This window comes from Atheta coriaria, unplaced genomic scaffold (assembly GCF_025399875.1).
Source record: "Atheta coriaria isolate IRGN ID8LTWV9N9 unplaced genomic scaffold, Caltech_Dcor_3.1 hic_scaffold_5_pilon, whole genome shotgun sequence".
In the NCBI taxonomy this organism is placed as follows: Eukaryota; Metazoa; Arthropoda; class Insecta; order Coleoptera; family Staphylinidae; genus Dalotia; species Dalotia coriaria.
In genome coordinates, this window is record NW_027045447.1 from 6,625,974 (window position 1) to 6,646,295 (window position 20,322).

Sequence of the window (20,322 nt, forward strand, 5' to 3'; positions counted from 1 at the left end):
TGTTTCACTTTTTACCGTTTTTTTACCGTCATGTTCCTAACCTTTACCCCCGCAGGGGTGAAACGGAGATTCTAGGGGGGTAACACGGGATGGCACGAAATAGTATTAAAATAGCAATAAACAAAATAATAATTCGGTAAAGGGTAGCACGACGCTATTTATATATTATATAAATTTTTATATTACTTTACTAGTTACGTAAACGTGCAATTTTTTACATAATAAACATATTTTCGTTCGAATTTATGTAGTTTTAATTATTTTAAATTAGCTAGGGGTAAACTCAGTTCCCTACTTGTTCACAGGGGTAGTGACCTTGAAAAGGTTAGGAACCACTGCTCTACAAGATGCATACCCCTCCTACCTATCAGCCTTTTTGGTAGTGCCCCCAAAATACTCTTAAAAAATTAACAATTTTAGGAAAATTTTAAAACATGGTGTGGAAAACACTCTGTATCTAGTGAACTAATCGACTTTCTTAGAGTTTCTCCAGGCCAGAATAAAGTTAGCGAGTTCCTCTACATGAATTGAATACCTTTTCAACCCTACAGCCCTTCCGGAAGTGCCTTAAAATGCCCTTCTAAAATGAGCAATTTTAGAAAAATTTGAAAACATAGTGTGGAAAATACCCTGTATCTTGTAAACAAATTTATTATTTTATAGTTTCTCCACGCCAGAAGAGAGTCAGGGAGCTTGTCTATTCGATGCATACTCTTTATACCTTTCAGCCCTTCCGGAAATGCCCTAAAATGTTTTTCAAAAATGAGCAATTTTAAGAAAATTTGAAAACATGGTGTGGAAAACACCCTGTAGATATTGAACTAATTAACTTTCTGAGAGTTTCTCTACGCCAGAATAAAGTTGGCGAGTTCCTCTATACGATGAATACTCTTTCAACCTTTCAGCCCTGCCGGAAGTACCTTAAAATGCCCTTCAAAAATGAGCAATTTTAGAAAAATATGAAAACATAATGTGGAAAACACTCTGTATCTCGTAAACAAATTAACTATTTTCTAGTTTCTGCACGCCAGAAGAGAGTCAGGGAGTTTGTCTACACGATGCATACCTTTTCAACCTACCATCCCTTTCGGAAGTACCCTAAAATGCTTTTCATAAATGAGCAATTTTATGAAAATTTGAAAACATGGTGTGAAAAACACCATGAATCGCGTGAACTAATTGATTTTATTGAAGTTTCTTAATGCCATGTTAAAATTCGAGAGACCCTATATAATATGCATACCTTTTTAACCCTATAAACCCTTTGAAAGTCTCTTAAAATCTCATTCGAATATCGCTATTTTTGTCCAATAAATTTCACTTTTTGGTCGAATAACAGGGTCGAACTTTTTTAATAAATATTTTTTGGTCGAAGAACAGGGTCTAACTTTTTTTCTTATTTTTTTTGTCGAAATTTTTTGTTAAAATTTTTTTGTTTGAAAAACAGGATTGAACTTTTTTTCATAAAATTTTTTCGGTCGAAATGTTTTTGTTAAAATTTTTACGGTCGAACTTTTTTACTTAAAATTTTTTTGGTCGAATTTTTTCGTTAAAATTTTTCTGTTGAAAAACAGGGTCGAATTTTTTTACTTAAAAATGTTTCGGTCAATGAACAGGGTCCTACTATTGTGTTAAAATATTTTTCGGTCGAAGAACAGGGTCGAATTTTTTGGCGATTATGTAAAGAACAAAAAGGTCTACGAAAAACGAATGCATTAAATTAATTAAATTAAATTATCTATCAGAATCCGATTAAGAATTTAATAAAAATTGATAGTTCCATGCATTGCACGAGTACAATTCTTCTCATGTTCTGCACTACCACACTGAAAGTATCAGTGTTTACAAACAAACAAGTTTCTTTATCTCCCGCAGTTTTGTGCGGTCGCCACGCGGTTGGCGTGCGTACCATGTTAGTCTCATTTTTGTCGTCAGGTGATCTGAACGCACATTTTCTTTATAATATTTTGAGTTCCTTAATTTTTTATCGCGTTATTACGTACTGTTTCTAAATGCCCCATCGATTGTGCGCGAGTGATGTGAGGCGTTCGTTAAGCGCGGATTGTACACACGCAGAGGTAAAGCGAGAGTGATGTTCCGTCGGCCGTCGGTTATTCTTTTTGTATTATACGCATATTTCATATTTATTTCGTATTTTCTTTGGATATGCCAAACGCGCAAAAATTTATAAGGTACATACCTTGATGCAAAATTGCGAGAACATTCTCGCATATCTTCAGCCATATGAAAATCAAATCCATTATTGACTTAACTTGTTTTTACTTCAACCGCGTGGTCTTTAACCACACAAATAATTTTTGTCTCTGTTTCAATGTCTACCGTTGATTTGCAATACGTATTCGATGCATTGATTCGTTTTCGTTTAATGTTTCCATCCGTTTTTCTACTTAAATATTAATTTTTCTTTGTGTAGGTATCACCCAGTAGATATATTTTCCTTGTCATTTAATAAACTATATTTATTAATGTTTGGGCATTTTACATTTAATTTTTTTTGTTTTCTTTTTGTAACACCCTGCATATTAATTTCCCGTAGTGCCAAAAGGGGACAGATGCATATTGTCCCATTTAAACTTAGGATTTTCCTTTAAAATATAGTACTTTTTTTTATATCATCCTGTATTGCAATTTCCCGTAGTTGGTTTATGTAACACCCTGTATACTAATTTCCCGTGGTAAATTTGTCAAAAGGAAAAGGATATGTCATCACACTTAAACTTAGGATTTTTCTTTAAAATTTTATCGTTTTCTCTTTACATCACCCTGTATATTAATTTCCTTTGATATTACTTGGACTGTGTTTCCCTACTTGAATTTTGCATTTTCTCTTTAAATGTTATTATATTGTTTTTCGAACCCGAAGGTTAGCGGTAAAAGTGATTCGTGTTTAGGGCCCCGTACGAAGGTAGCGGTAGAAGGGACTCGTGTTCAGGGCACCGTACCAAGGTAGCGGTAGAAGGGACTCGTGTTCAGAGCACCGTACGAAGGTAGCGGTAGAAGTGACTCGTATTGATAAAATATAAATTATTTTTGGACGTTTTAGCCCAGGAAAATTAATTATTTTATACTTTTATCTAATAGAGAATTTCCCAAAGTTTCATAATCTTCAATCCGGTCGCTAACGTTTTTAGTTTAAATGATATTCGTTACCAAAAATACTCAAAAAATATGACGCAGCACCTTCCTTTGCCCATTTAAGTGAATATTTAATTTAGGCGCGATATTATGAACACCAATTACTTAATTGTCTAAGGTACATAGTAAACTTTTACGAAGACAATAAATTATTTATTTGTAAAATTAGAATTTTAGTTTCGTCTTCTCAACTACGTGTTTATTAGTACGTTTGTGTATAAACAACTCTTTTTTGTTCGACTGACGCGTGTTATCGCTGTGTACCTGCCTTGCTACGCGTAGTGCACACGGCAGTCGTTTCACCGCGTGGTTCGCGAACGTGTCTCTCTAATCGCCATGCGTTTTGAGGTTTTAATTGTAATAATCGTAGTGTATTCTTTCGGCCATCGTCAAAATATTCGCAATGGGAATGTGTGCCTGTTTTGTTTAATGATTTATGGCGGTTAGAGTCTTCTTAAGTGAGAAATAAGTGTCTGCTAATCCTTGCGCAAGTTTTCAGTTGATAGAATATATTTCAGGATAGAAAATCTTCTCGTCAATGCACAGGTAATTTTGTAGATTACCAACACGTGGTGGCATTTTTATCAGAATTCTTCTTAGTCGCGTTTCCGAAAATATCATGCTTCATTTAATTATTACAAGCCCGGTTTTTAAAATTATCGGAGGATTATTGAAATGACAATATAATCAATTTTAAATGTTTAAATGAAATTGATTATACTCTATGAGTGATATAAAATTAGCATGTATCATCTTACAAATTACAAACACATGGTATGTAGCAGTTTTATCAGAATTCTTGGTTCGGTTTCCAAAAATAACATGGATGATTTAATTACTACCAACATAGTTTTAAAAAAGTATCTGAAGATTATTAAAATTGGCAATATTTATGTGGTCTACCACGCTCACTTTGCCATCGGCCGTCGGCCCGGCCATCTTTTCGCTGAACACGTGAATGTTTTTAATCGATTTGCACTCCTTAGCATCATTAAATTAAGAAGTTTCTTGTTGACCTAGTAAAATCTTGTACATTGAATAGTTTTTCGTTTTCATAGTCTCCGTACATCATAATATTTTCAAAAAAATAGTTAGTTAGTTAGTTAACTGTATTGGCACGCGTCGTCGCTTGCCGTCAGCTGATTTGAATGTTTTCCGCCGGATATTCTATCAATTTATGATGATGCTTCTCCCGTCGGTTACTTTATGCAGTTTATGCATCTATTAATAAATATACATTCACAAAATGTTAAAATGTAAGTGATTTATTTTTATACCATCTTTTTGCTCAATTTCCCTATGATTTTTTGGTAAAGTCTTGGATTTTGTATTAAAATATTGTTGTTTATTTGTAAATTTCCTTCTTCGTGTTGTGAATATTAACTCCCTTTGTAGTTTCTAAAGTTTTCTTTTTGTAACACCATGTTTATTAGTTGTCCTAACACTACGTAGAAAGTCGCCGGTATTTGTGAGTTGCGGGTCCTTTTTGTTTCAACTAGAGATTTTCTTTCTGAAACCTCCTGTATATTCACTTTTTCTTTGGGTTCGTCAAAAAATGTTGCTTAAATTTTTGTATTTAGGGTTTTCCTTATTGCCCTTTGAATTTTCTTTTTGTGAGACCCTGTATATTAGTTTCCTGGATCTTCGGGTAAAAAACGAAAAAAAAAACAGTAATTTGTAGTGTTAAAATGTTTTTCTGTTTTTACATTAAATTTGTCATTTGTAACACCCTGTATATTTGTTTTCATTTTCGATAACGTAGAAAATGAACTATTTGCTAATTTCCTTATTCCGGTAGAACAAAACGAAATGCTACTTGCTTATATGTGCGCGGCTATGCAGGTCGTAAGTTTTGCTTCAATATGGCAACACGTATTCTGTTGACTTGTAAAATATAAACTTGTATTCTATTGCTAATAAATAAATAGTAAGATATATTGACTTCTTTGAATTGTGTACCCCTTCTATCATTTCAGGAACTCTCTAAGAGAGTTCCCTATCTCAGGGGATGATCCCCACTATAAAAATTGTTAAGGTATCCTGTGTGATTTGTGTGCTCCTTCTGTCATTTCAGCTACAGGTCAGAATTTGTAAGAATATTTTTAAGTGTCACCTCTCTTGAGGCAACTTAAAACTTAGAAATATTTGAACAAGATCTTATAAGGATTGTCCTTATAAGGAGTTCCCCCTCTCTGGGGGTGATCCCCCACCATAAAAATTGTTGATATGCCTAAGAATCCTGGGGATGAAGCGCAGAGAAATCGTAGCTGTAGGTTGGGCCGGGAGCAATGAACGGATCGAAGCAGTGGGCTGTCTAACGACACGCTCCAAAAAATTTAAAAATCTGATCCGCCCCTGTTGCTCTTTCTTCTATCTCCTCCTCTCCTTCCCCACTCTGTTCTCTTTCTTCTATCTTCTACTCTTCTCTACTATTCCTTCTTCGACTTCTCCTTTCTCTGTTCTCCGTTTCTCCACTTACTTTTCTTACTTCTCTTATTGCCTTCATCACTTTACTTCAATTTCTCTTATATTTTCGTTGCAATTCATGTATGCAACCCAAATTACACTTGTTATTTTCATATTTAAGAAAAATGCCTTCTATAACTGGAGATCGAACCACCGATCGATGGTTTGGCAGCATGTGCTGCACACCTGAGAGCCACGCGGCTTTCTTATCAAATTTTATTCGTTTCTTATATTTATGTATTCATATCTTATGATTAAAGAAAACAACATCATACATGCCCCACACTATGCTATACTATGCTGTGCCATACTCTTACTGTGCAAACGACTTAATACCAATCCTGAAAACGACTAAGAAAACACTAGGGATATATGTAAACAAGAATGTAAGATTAAATAATCTTTATTGACTGAATCATTTATAATTGTTATTAAGCAAATGATGCCTGTAAAATTTAAAAACTTAAATAAAAGTAAAGTTTTACTTGATGTTACTTACTCCTTTGTTCTTCCATCTATAAAAAACTAAAGCGCATAAACACCATTCCGCAAATTGTAAATAGAATTGATGATATGCACTTATTTACTATTCCACGCGGATATCACAAATGGAAAACTTCTTCTCACATCAAACACATAGACACCGGCAGAACATATCTGACGGACGCCACGCACGCACCGCAAATGGTGATTACTCAAATCACTCGTTGTGCGCTACACTGGGCTGTTACTACTAAATCTCTATGATGGTCAACCGATTCAAGTATTACTACAGATTTAAAATATTAAGAAACGCGTAAAATCGTCACCATGTTTGATTAATGAACAAAACACGTGCGCACCATGAGGTGGCGCTCAACGGACTAAGCCGGACTAAGCGGCTAAGAGAATTGATAACCGACTCGCAGTTGGAGGGGCATTCTTCTATATGCACACGATAAAAATGCTATTACAAATATATTGCAAGTTATAAAGTAAGCAGCTGAACTTTACAAACAACATTATTTGGAAGAAAGGATTTTAATAAACGTACTGTGGAAAAATACGACATTTGTGGTACAAATGGTCGTATTGGTTGTTCTACGACATCGCGATCGCCCGCTAGACACTTAAAACAAACGAAAATTATAGCGTTCAAAGAGCAAAAATCGAACTTTCGTTATTTTTCGTTTTGCTAAACATAAAAGTTGTGTATAAAAGTGACGTGCGCATCGCAACTCTGTGCACCAAAAACTAAACAAAAATGAAGTAAGATTTCAAACCAAATCGATGGAAACGCCATCTGGCCGTGGTGGAACAAAACAAAATAGATAGCTCATATGAGCGCCATCTGGGTGTGACGGAACAAAATATATTAGACCACCCGATCGTGGCACCATCTGGTTTTGGGACCACGAACTTGAAATAAATTACTACGAAATCTGCAACGCGTCTGCTAATATTTAAAATAACTAATTTAATTTACTTTTCATTGTATGAAACATGACAATTATTTACAAAAATGAGAAACAATTTCAACACATACAATATCATAATAGGACCGTTGTCTTAAGACCTTTCGTCCGCCCGTTAGACACCAAAAATCATCAAAAATTTGCATTTCGAAGCACACAAATGACATTTTTGCAGGTTTCCCGTGTGCTAATCACACAAATTATTTATGAAAATGATAAACAAATTCAATACTTACAATCTGATAAAATAATGGATCTCCTACTATGTCAGGTTCATGTGCAAAATCCCTAAAACAAGCCAAAATTAGTCATTCGAAACACAAAAATGCAATTTTTGCAGCTAATTAATAAACTAATCACTAAAGTTATTAATGAAGATGATAAAGAAATTCAATACCTACAATCTGATGAAAGAAGGGTTCTGCTACGATGTCAGGTTCATGGGCAAAACCCTAAAACAAGCCAAAATTAGTCTTTTGAAACACAAAGATGCAATTTTTGCTGCTAATTAATAAACTAATCACTAAAGTTATTAATGAAGATGATAAAGAAGTTCAATACCTACCATCTGATGAAAGAGCGGTTCTTCTACGATGTCAGGTTCATTTGCAAAACCTCTAAAACAAGCCAAAATTAGTCCTTCAAAACACAAAAATGCAATTTTGATCGCTTATTTGTGAGTTAATCACAATAGTTATTTATGAAAATGATAAAAACAATCGATACTTACAATTTCCTGCAAGAATGGTTCAGCTAGGACGTCGGGCTCAGGTGCGAAGCCCTAAAACAAGCACAAATCCGCCCTTCCAAATGCAAAAATTTTAATTTTGTAACCCATTTGTGAATTAATACCAAAAGTCAATTATGAAAATAATAAATAAATTTAATATTTACAATCTGGTTCATGAATGGTTTTTCTACGATGTTAGACTCAGGTGCAAAATCCCTAAAACCAGCAGAAATTAGTCCTTCGAACAGAAAAATGCAATTTTGGGGGTCAATTTGTGAGATTATCACAAAAGTTATTTAGGAAAATAATAAGGAAATTTAATACTTTCAATCTGCTGCAAGAGTGATTCTTCTAGGATGTTGGGCTCAGGTCCGTAAAACTCTAAAACAAGCAAAAATTAGTCCTTCAAAACACAAAAATTCGATTTTGTCGCCCATTTATGAGTTAATTCCAAAAGTTATTTAAGGAAATAATAAAAAAGGTTCAATACTTACAAATTTGCTACAGGAGTAAATTTCCTTGCATGTCGAGTCAGTTTGCCTCTTGCTTTTTGTCCTTTCAGCTAATAGAACATGTCCCATGTTGAGCCTTTGTAATTTAAGCCAACCAAGATTGTTAAATTAGCAGCAATTTTTAACAACAATTCAGCATTCATTTCTCCTCTGTCCAAACCTCAAAAATGCAAATTGTATAAGTATAATCTCAAATTTACATGGTCTTTGTCTCCATCTAAAAGAATATTGTATGAATTAGGAACATAGTATTTCATTTATTTCTTCTTAAAAGCTTTTCTAATCTTATTAAATACTTAACGAATTTCTAATTCACTCCTTTAAGTTCTTCCTTGCAGTAACCAATACAATCATGCAGAAACAACCAAACGCCGGAAACAACAAAACAAAACAATGCTATTGAAAACATTCACAGCTAGCAATATCCTCACAAAAAACTGCAAATCAAGCGGCGCTAGAGATGGGCGTTCATGGATTAACGTTGCCACTGACCCACAGAGGGCGATGCGGTTTAGATTTACGAATAAAATTCAACATTTTGAAAAATACATTTTCTGTTTCTACTGTGTTTACTTAATTACGTATTAATTTAATAATATGTATAAGTCCATCATATAATGTAAAACAATATAAAATAAAATGGAAATAAAACGTATTTTCAATAATCGCAATATAAACATTATAAAAATGTATGAATGTCAACAAATATGATTTAAGTGTAATGATTCCAACCGCAATCTTTTTAAATATTGATTAATTTAATGTTATATTTCACATATTAATTTTTAAATATGCAAAAGGTATTAACAACAATTTATGAACAGTTAATTAATTTATTTTGTGCGCTGTAACAAATGTTACCGGCACTAAACATTAAATAAACATTTCAACATAGAAAACTAATTTTAGAGATAATTTGCATTAGAGAAACACGAATCTCGTTTATTTTACAAGCCGCTTTTTATTGTTGTTTACAGAGGAAGCACTGGCAGCGTATATCGTTGGCGAGTTCCTCTCTATCAGCAGTTCCGTTTTCGCCAATCCTATGCGTGTTTGCGTTTATAGGTTTCTTGCTGGAAGCAATATCAGAATTTGGATGCTAAATGTGTTTGTGTGCATGCTCTCGCCCTGTGCGAAGCTAAATGTAGTGGAACTTCAGACCAACCGTGAGTGATGGATAGTAGTACGCCCTTCACCTATCCACCGACGAAGGCCCACTGCTTTGCCAGCATATCGATGTAATATGCGTTATTGTGATGTGTATATGAGTATTAATAAGTGAAAATTGTAATTTTATGCCTGCCAGATTAAACGCACTTGTTTCTGACAAAACAATTAACACCACAAATTTAAATTTATTGAGATAATCATAGCAAAAACTAGAAAATAGTTTTTATCTTATCGAGACTATTTTAGAATCCACATGGTGCAGCATTCAATATCAAAAACCCGAAAAATATAAAGGAAAGACGCTTCACTCTCGAGTGGACTTGGTATTATTGTGCGTCCATCTGCTTTCCCGGTCCGATTCATGTTACTTCCGCGTCGAAGAACCCTTAAGGTCATTTTCCTTGCCGATGTCGTTCGAACACGATATACGAAAGGAAAATACATTCACTGTCGAATACCAAATACGCACCATTCAGATGAAAAGCAAAAAATCTTTAAAGATAGTCAAGATTTCCGCTGATTAATCTAAAATCGGCAAAATCAAAGAATTATGCGTGTAATTTGAACATATTAATTAAATGCAACGATAGATTACTTCCACTACATTTTGCAGCTTCAATAATATATACCATCTATCATTCAGCTATCGCCAACACATTTCCATATATATCGACAGATGTTATAATCGCATTTAAGTGCAATTTCCAATAATTTACTAGGCGCAAAAGTTCAGCATCAAAAACGCTCGAGTGTGGTGCGTACGGCTGAAATTTGCATGTCGTGTTTCGTATAATGAGCGTCGTAATCACACAATTTCAAAACATACGAAGGTGTGGATGCATATGATGATGGCGGTGGTTAACGCGATAAAACTCGTCGATAGCGAGCGACGAGCGGCGTATCAATTGTTCTATTTTAGCACGACACCGGTGCGGCAGGAAGCGTGAAAGCATCACCATCGCAGCATGCAGGACGGTCATAACATCAGGAGCAGCAGTGGCAACAGCAGCAGCAGGTATAACTACGGTGTGTGATTTTCACAATTCAGCGACTCTGCTGAAAATAACAATGGGCGTGCAGTCACGCGAAATAACACCCTGTAGTTTTACACGGTGCGTTGTGTAACACACACCGTTTATTGCCACTTCAAGTGCCGGCGATATATTTCCATCGTCATTGTGCGACGCGAATGTGTGTCGCTTTGACGCCCAGTTTTAATATTGCACTCGATTTTATTTCTGCATAATGCCAGGCGTAAAACACGACATGCAGGCGGATGAGAAGGCCGTCTATGACGTTATTATCCTCTGCACACACATAAATATTTTTACACATTTGACGATCTGATGAATGAATATACCCGTGATTTACGATTTTTAAATGAAGTTATGTACGCTCATAAATTCCAATCATATGATGATAGCATTCATTGCAATGCATATGCGTATAAAAGTTTAGATTTTATAGGTAGCAGCTTTTACGACATCAACGTACAAGTTGCCAGTATTACTGAAAACATTTTCGTAATTGGATGAATACTTTTGGCTTAAAATTTAATCGCAGTTGCTATTTTTGGTTATGTAACGACGCAACCCACATAACAACTGCTTATTACGCGCACAATGTGTGGTGAACTCTTTTTGCCCCACAATGTCATCATGTAAGTTTTATAACGTGTGCTGTTTTTCCCTAGGGTATACGAACAGTCGGCCGACGTCGATTCGTTGCTACAAATTGCATAATATCGTATGCGGTACAATCGGTTCTTAGCAGTGCGCCATTCGTTACGTCGTTCCGCCGCCGTTAAGGGTTGCACGATAAATCATTTTAGCAAATTCACGTTTCCACTTTTCAATAATATAAATGGAGTTTTGCATACACTCGTAAACTTCGCCGAAAAACATGACGGAATTTTGTGTATATCATGCGGGTCGTAATAGTGGCATGGTGCGAGATTCAAGGCGTGCGCGTGTTAGTTGTATAGTTTGAAAAAGGGGATGAAAACAACATCGTTATACATAACAAGTTATTCCTTCTGCGGTTGATTTATGATGCGCTTTCACCGCCGCCTATGCTAATAGTAGCATTTATATATGTCTGCGTAATATAAGTTACATAGCGAGTTAATTTGTTACTTTGATTTATTTCAAACATCTACGCAAACACCAAAAAATGTTTTTTTTTGTTGTTTATTCGTTTGTTTTTAATCTTAGATATACTCGTAGCAATACTATTATACAAAGACGTGAAATCTGTAATTGTTGTGAATGTTACATGAAAATGTCAACTTTTTAAAATCGAATTAATCGCATCCCTCGAAGGTACCCACAACAATAGCCCACATATTCAAGTGCGTTTGTTGTCTGAGTATTCGAACGCAATAGAATTCGCATCTGTCAGTGATATCAATGCGGATGCGAGGCAGAGGACGGCGAGAATTAAGCAAAACCCTTGGCTAGCCTTAAACCAGTTAGCATAGAAAACCTCCAAAGCGTAAAGAACAGAGCGACACCAGGGGAGTGCGCGAATTGTGTGTATATATCACTGCGTTTTATCATTGCTTGCGTGTGAGAGTATGTGTGTAACATTGGAGACGAGAAGAGATGTAACGTCCGATGTCTGTCACATCAGTATTAGGGTGGTGGTGAGGACGACATTCACGACACTTCAGTTTCCAGAGATTTCATGCCGGATTGAATTCTCATAATGAAATATTTCAGCTAATTGCCACACCACCTCGAAATATAAAATAATGAAGTACGTAAAAATCAGTTCCCCAGCAGCAGGAGTTTCCGCACGGATGCATCGCAACGTGCCAGCGACGCGACTCGGCAACAACCAAACGCGCCGAGCTTAATCTACTGTCAACAAATTAATTATAGAATCGCCGGACAAGTCAGGAACAACTGTAATTTGCGGTGATCTGCTGTTGACACGGAGACAATGTAAGCTTCACTGACGATGATAGATGGTGCAACCATGATGGATGCTGTGCGACCACTTCCCGATTACAGCAACATTCCGCTAATAAACAATCAAATGCGTGAACGTGCAGGCAAGCGTGCGGTTGGTCGCCGTCCACGCCAATGTGGATCGGGGTGGTGGATGCACTTTCGGGGTGCTGGCGGCGGAATGTGCACGAGATGGCCGAACGTGCGCGCACGAAATTTCACAAAACACATCATGCGGACACGGGAAAAAGGTGTTTACATATCTGTTCACGCTTCGCTCACATTCTAAATGGAAGAACGTCAAGACGCGCTGGACCAAACGGCAGCTGTACAAATCTTCAAATGCTCATTATGCATTTACCCAAAGAATAAGAATACAAACTTTTTTTTCGTCAATTTTTGCCTCTAGCTGTTTTTCAAAATGACAAAACTCCTTAAATACAAATCAAAATATTTATTTCTGGGGACATGTTACATTTTATGTGAATATAACTAGTCCTGTGTCAAAACGTCAAGTGTATCAAAGTTTGGAACATAGATACTTGTACCTACATTGTTCGGGGGTTGAATGTTGAATGTGAAAGGACCACCCGGAATGGTCGATAGCCCCGAAACTAAACAATAGATTTTCGAGATGGAAAACAGTTGTGGTCGCTGACAGACGGTAGAAAGATCTCATTATCAGATACGAGTAGCAATATGAGCCGATAAACACCGGCGGAGATTTTGGGGAAATTACCACAAAACCAAAATCCACCCTTCAAATTTAGTGCCAAAAATTCTCATTACTTATTTTAAAATTTACGAAATAAATTTATTTTATTTATTTCACTGCTTTTGTGTAATTTATGTAATTAGTAAAAAGGTCACTTTTGCAAGTATAAAAGTAAAGACGAGAAATTAAATTAGAATATTGAATAAGCAGACAAACTGGCAGCGCTACAGCACGTCGAAAAATTACGACCCGAAGCACACGACATAAAATTCTCCGCGAGAGTGAAAAAAAAGGTTTTTATATGAATACAGAACATTAATTATGAGCTTTTTGTGTAACAATGTAATACGCGTACTTTTCGCCGGGATGCGCGTACACGTAAAAATGTTAGTACTAAATGTAATTACTTAACAGGAGCTTCGCATATAAAAAGGAGTCTCATTCGTGGTTCCTGTAGCGTAACGGTAGTCAAGGAGCATCATGACTAATTGAAGCTCGTCCGTGTACGAGCCGGAACACAGGTATGCACAAAGATAAAGCTGGATCAGCAATCAGGTGAATTAGCGGAGAGACGGATTACTACTAAGAGAGCAGCGCGATGATACAAGATTGCCGATGCGTGAATCCATTCAACGCACTGTATACTTCCTAATTGGCATCGAATATGACGAAGGAGATGCTTCACGTGTATATTCCACTATACGCGAAGATGGCCTCTTACGGTCGGCGCATTTATAGCGCTCTGAATGCCTCTTGCATCCCGGGAAACATTCAAACTGAGATTTCTATGCGAGCGTTCACATTAATTAAGACGTAAAACTAGAAATCTAATAAATTGGCGCGCAATCACTCGCTCTAAGCCACAGCACGCGCGCGTCTCTTTTTTAAATTGCGCCCAATTTCGCGGTAATTGTGCGCGTCACAATGACGTGGCAACTATTTTATCTCAAACCGATGTTGTATGAAGACGAGCGCCGTCAGAGCGCAACATGAAAGCGATAGTAACAATGCGCCGGCCACGTGGCGGCGGCACGTGGACTCGCGCTTGCGACCAACGAGACGAGTAATAACGTTTTTTAACACCCTTCAATAAAATACACACGTTTATGGGACTTACATGCACGCTACTCATCAGGGAGTGAAAATCAGTGAAGCGGATAGTTTTCTGGTGCGCTCGCAAGTATAAATCAAGGAAACGTTGACTGCATCTTTACCACAAATTTAATCTGCTCCAGTGGATGCTCGGATGGTTTTTTTTTGCAACAAACTTCAGCGCAGAAATAGAAATATTCTGCATAAACTCAAGAAACACATAAATATTCATTAAATGATTTTTTTTCTTTAACTGAAATGAATTATAGTCGTTTTTAAAGAGATATGAATTTAAATACAGTTTTAAGTCGGTCGCACCCTATATTATTATCGAATTGAAACTGAGTTGTAAGTAGTTAGAACAAACAATAGATCCCAATGCGCCCCATCTCGTATCCATGACAGTTAATGCCAATGTAGATGACGTTGGCGATGTAACGCGTTAGCGACAAAAAAGCCATCCGCCGGACCCCTTTACGGAAGTAAAAGCTGTATGATATATTTTTATAGTGTTGAATCATTATCACCATCATGCGATCCATCATATAAATATGAAAGTGTCGTTGCACCCATGTCGAGGGTGTTAATATAGTAGAGGGTTAAGTGTTCCCGGACGTACAAAGAATCATTTGGAGTGGGGCTTTGATAATTGCACAATAGATGTTTAGCGATTATTCGGCGTGACCAAAAAGTGCGATGTAACAGTGTTCGGCAAGTTTGTATCCGCGAGAGTCACGGATCGAATAAAGCAGCAGTCATCAATTTATCTCTCCTCCTGCCTCGGGGGTGGATTAGAGCGCCATAAATCTGGAATACATTCCCATATTTCCTCGTCCTCGGTTTCGAAGTGATGGAGATCGCCGAAGCTACATTTGTTATTGTGTCACTACTACTGACGCCCGCGCAATTCGACGGAACGCGCGCAATATGTCTCCGAATCAGACTAGCGTAAAAACATATTAAGAAAGATTAATTTCGCCGAGATAAATCTTCGCATCGACACATGAAATAATATTGGCGCGGGTCATTCGGTGAAAATCAAGACGTAAACGTTTTTTCTTTTTGTTTAAAAAAATAAAAGATTATTAGAAGCATCATGCATGAGAGAATATTTATTACCTATTGTATAATACACAATATGTTGCAAGTAAAGAATACCGCAAGATAAAAGAACCTACAGTTACGTACTACTCATCACACACGTATAGATACAAAGTGAAGTTTTTTTCTTCTCTTCTAGGGATGATTATAAAAGAATACGCCGGTGGGCTCGTTCGCGCAGAAAGAAATTAGAGAACAATATCGAACATGGGGCACACGTTGAGGATCGTATTTTGTGCTTGGCACGCAAAGAGGCGGTTAGTTGTCACCGATGGTGTCGTCGCTCTATACATTGTTGCTGGTTAACGTCGGCGTTTTAAGACACACCGGCACCGAAAGCGTCTTAGCCGCCCTTCAATAGGCATCCATTTCGCACACAATCTTTCAGATTCTTAACTTTAATGCGCGCCGAGTTTCGTCGAGATGGGATTTAAATTTGCGGTCCAATAAATCGCCATTATTGCATCCAGCGTGCTTAAATTCTATTGATACTCTTCGGCAGCACGACAAATAGCTTTAAGGCAAAAACGTGCGAAATTCGCCGCTTGCGTAAACACTCGGAGCGATGCGCATCTTGTTCTACAAATGTGTGTGCAGTACATGCCATTTTGAATAAGAATTGGCAATTTAAAACGGTGCCCATGCATGAAATGATGTGCTTTTGACGCGTGCAACTCGATTGTTTCGTTTATTTAGATTATTAATATGCGCGTATCAGTGTCATTCAAAGTATGAGCTCGTGTCGAATGATATTACAACATAATTTGACGCCGATTTGATATCAGTTGGTATTACTTGCAGTAAATGTATCTAACGATGGCCGGTCGTCAGTCGTCGCCAGTTTGACGGTCATAATGTTAATATCCGCGCCACGCGCCCGCCACGTGTCGCGCAAAGCGTTCTTTGACATCTACATTTAACAAACCCACCCTTCGCGCGAGTATTGTGTGTGAGAAGAACGCGCGGCTTCAACACTATCGGCGAGATTTTAATATCAACATCAAACGAATTGTTGCAGATGGAAAACACTTGAAAAGCGCGACGTGTTAAGTTCAACTTGACGAACAATTCTAATATAGTGGGCACATTCTTCGGATGCTGGAGAATCAACTAAAAAGCAGATAACGACTACAACTTGCGCATTTAAATCGAAATTTCTGAAATTGTTTGTATCGAAGTCTGACGCACACGGAGAGAAGACCAAAAAAACACATTCGCATTACTAACGCTGGAAAGCACCCGATGATGGCCACAATCGCCGGGGGCTGTTTTGCATGTCTTTTGCGGGTTCTATCTTCTCCTTTCCGTTCCGCGTCTGTAGAACACATTTTCAGACTTTAATGATATTCTTTCTTATAGAGTGAATGTTTTATTTTGAGCGGCGCGACAAAAACTAGCAATTGAAGCCAGCATCGTGAATCGCAGCAAATCTCGCCCGCCACCCCATGGCTAAGTAAGCGGGATATCTCCTGAGCGCACTAGAATATCATTACATTATGCTACCAGCTGATAACTGCCGTCGCGTAATCACTTTATAAAACAATTTGTCCGGTCAGTGATGCGTGCATATTGTGCTGCAGCTCTATTAATATTTGTAGCTATGTGGTCCTTTTCTCAGCGTGTGGCTCTCGTCGTAATTGCATTACATACCCCATACAAATCACTTCAAAACTGGTTAGCCGACTCGTTCGATAGGACCTAACCTACAACGGCGGGCATCAAAAGGAAGATTTACCATAAAATGAGTCATATGCAAGAGGATGTGGCATCAAAGTTTGCGTAGAAATTACGAAAGCGTAATATGAAAGGGCGCGTGTTGGTTTTACACAACGTGTGCGTGTGCGTCGTCCGCGTGGATCGGTTAAACATATTTCACCGCAAATTGTGCAGTCATTTGCAGGATAACAATGACATTAAGGACGTGATGGGCCATAGAATACAGTATTCGCTGTGTGCATGACGTTACCGGGGAAAATCCGCAAAACGGAAACCGTACACTGCGGGCGCGCTACCTAATGGCCCAAAACTAAACTTCCCATTTACGCAGCAGCAGCAGCAACGCCGGGACATGTAAAAACACCAACGTTTCCCTTTTCGCCCCTTACTTTGCCAATCGCGGTTGTGCGCGCTGGTTGTCCTGCTTCCAACTCAAAATAATATTACGCTTTTACAAAGAACTCGTTTCTTTTTTTTGTTTTTTTGTTTTATCCAACATACAACGGAGCGCATAGTGGATTCACCCTGCGCTTTTTCCTTTTCCTTCGTAATTATTCTGGTTTTCTGTTTATGGATGGCTTTATTCACCTCCCGTGGTGGCCCCTTTGTTGCACACAAAACCACGAGCTTTTGTTGTTCTTTTCAAACAAACAGTACATTTTATGCAGCCGCAACATACGCATGTTATCACACTAGGATGGATGTGTTTTAACATATGGAATTGTTGACCGACGACGAGAAACGCGGTCTCCAAATTAAACGGGACATAAAGAATTTGCAATTACACGAAACTATTAATCAAGTGCGTTTGCAAAGCGTAAATCAATCCGGATTAGACTTTTCATAGCCACTGGTTCGCTGGAATTCTCATGAATCCTAGACTGCTCTAGAAGAGATCCTGGAATGTAACTTACACTATACAATACTATCTCCAGTCCGGTATTACTATTCCAGAATGTAAATTTGCACAATTTTAATTATTTCAACACATTTTTTTAATGCAAACAATTTTTTTATTCTTTTAGATAAATTCAAATAAATTGATACAGGCTCATGTATCATCAGTGTACAATACATGTCACGCACGCCTGCAAATATGAGTTGAGTTTCAATCCGATCCGATGCACAGAAGTTTACTTCCGCCCTGTCTGATCATGTACACGTGGCGCCCTTGCATATTTCCGGTCGCATCGTGGCGTGCACGCGCTGGATAACCGAGAGACATATTGTGCGAACGCATTGTTATCATTATCGCATCTCTCGAAATGTTGATCCCTAAAATGTTTCAATTTGAATGCAAAAAAAAGATCGATAATGTTTCCGTTGAACTTTTTAAAATATGTAAACTCAACGATAAATTTTCCATTCTAATCACTTTCAAACAACAATAAAACTTGATTAATGTTGTGCTTCCGTATTTTTAAGTATATGCAACTAAACTTGGAGAGATCCTTTGTAGTATTGATGTTTTGGAGGAGCTGGAGAATGTAGCAAGTGCATCTGAAGAAGAAAAAAAGTTCGTTGTAGTCGTTTACGCTGGAAAAAGGGGGAGTAATAGCAAACGCGCTAGCGGACAATGCAAGCAATACGGGAGAGGGTCTGTCACTATATCCGCAGTTCCGGATTATACTTTAATTGATTCGGGCACGCAGACGGCGGTTGCTCACGCGTGAATAACTACCATTGTTACTAGATATCCCTAATCATTATATTTTCTTCATGCACGTTTCGTGTTTCCTGCTGCTGCCTTCCAAAATTGTTTCAGTTTAGACACAATTCAAAAACTAGCATAAAACGTTCAAAAAATTTGATTTGACTTAACCGAATTAAATTCTATTGTGATATAAGAGCATTAATTTAATCGCGACGAACAAATCTTGATGAAGTGAACGCGAATTATATTTACGCATTGGAATTACTAATATAAAACGCAATCATGCTTCATATTCCTACATGCACGCGAACAAAACGCGAAGGGGTGAACAACTAACGCCCCTTATCAGAGCGCCAAATTCGATTAGCACAAACGGCATTAAAACAATCCGGTGTGTTGGAAGCCCTTCGACGTTGCACACACGATTGTGAACGCGCGCGCACTAAATCCCAATGTGCGCCAAATGTTTTAATCCAGTTTCATACGCGTTTTCATCTCAAATGTTTGTGCACGCCGCTGAAATCATAAAAACGAATCAATTGATGCGCGTGCCAAAAAATTGACGCGTGTACAAAAAGCAAAAATTGGAGAATTTTGTAATAATTTTTTTCATATTATTACACAACAAATGCAGTTATGCAAAAGTGTTGCTCGATGGGAAAAACGTACATATGCATTATCATAGGGGTTGCGCTCCGCCCTTTGACGACGAGTCACCAATGTGCAGTGGTGCGTTAGTAACAAACCACCCCAGCGTATACGCCCCAAACGTCGGAGGAACTACCCGAGTGGCGCAGCGTACACTTTTCATGCGCGTAGAACCAACTAAACGCCAAGCTGTTTATTTTTTCTTTCAATACCCAACGCAATATTAAATGTAATATATCAAGAGCCATTGTTTTGTTTTAATTCCGTACGATTGTCACTTTTATTTCACCGCCCGAAAGTCGAAAGATATTGGTCGAATGCAATATTTACTTCAAACGGATAATAAATCCGGTGTTCGTTCCGGCGCAAGCTTCCAATATATTCTCGTCGTGCGTTTATCCCGCTGCCTGAGATAGTCCGGCTCGTCCAGATTAAGCTAGAAATTGACCTGATCGAACCGTCCCTCATTCACACACCGCTGCCCAAATCGCCTGTCACACTCGTTCGTCTATCCATCCGACCTGGGCGATAGCATATTGGATCACCCCATTCAGATTGATTGACTGTGTTTACACATGCTTGCCTAAACATTTCCAATTCCATCGATATTATACAAATCGCCATCTCGCCACGCAAATTTCCTTCACACATATCAGGACCTTCCTTTGCCCAAATCTCAAATGAAACGCAAACACTTCTACGCACTTGAGAACAATATGTATTTTAATAATTCACTTAAATTTATTGTTTTATTGAGATTTCTATGTAGGTATCACTTTGATGGTTTGATGGACTTGGAACGCTTTTTCGTGTCGTCTTTCTGAATATCGGCGAGCAACTGCATCGCGATCGCGTCCTCGAAGCTCTTTATATATACTCTTGCCGAATTTTGTGGACCACTTAACTAGAAAACCTTACGCTTACACAATTCGCTGCAAATGCAAAATTACACGGTTC

The 20,322-nt window shown here is 37.7% G+C and overlaps 2 long non-coding RNA genes across 3 annotated transcripts; both read right to left on the reverse strand.

Annotated features, from left to right (window-relative positions):
- Positions 1-7,058: 7,058 nt before the first annotated feature.
- Positions 7,059-7,529, reverse strand: LOC135792576 (uncharacterized). The gene is made up of 2 exons (XR_010548391.1): positions 7,474-7,529; positions 7,059-7,364 (listed from the first exon to the last, which is right to left on the reverse strand). It is a non-coding gene; the product is annotated as an uncharacterized lncRNA (long non-coding RNA).
- Positions 7,530-7,640: 111 nt separating this feature from the next.
- On the reverse strand, positions 7,641-8,739 carry LOC135792575 (uncharacterized). 2 transcript variants are annotated; one of them, XR_010548389.1, is made up of 6 exons: positions 8,620-8,739; positions 8,301-8,535; positions 8,131-8,187; positions 7,971-8,022; positions 7,807-7,879; positions 7,641-7,693 (listed from the first exon to the last, which is right to left on the reverse strand). It is a non-coding gene; the product is annotated as an uncharacterized lncRNA (long non-coding RNA). The 2 variants fall into 2 exon arrangements; XR_010548390.1 differs by lacking the exons at positions 7,641-7,693; positions 7,807-7,879 and having other exon boundaries at positions 7,939-8,187.
- Between the last annotated feature and the right edge of the window lie 11,583 nt (positions 8,740-20,322).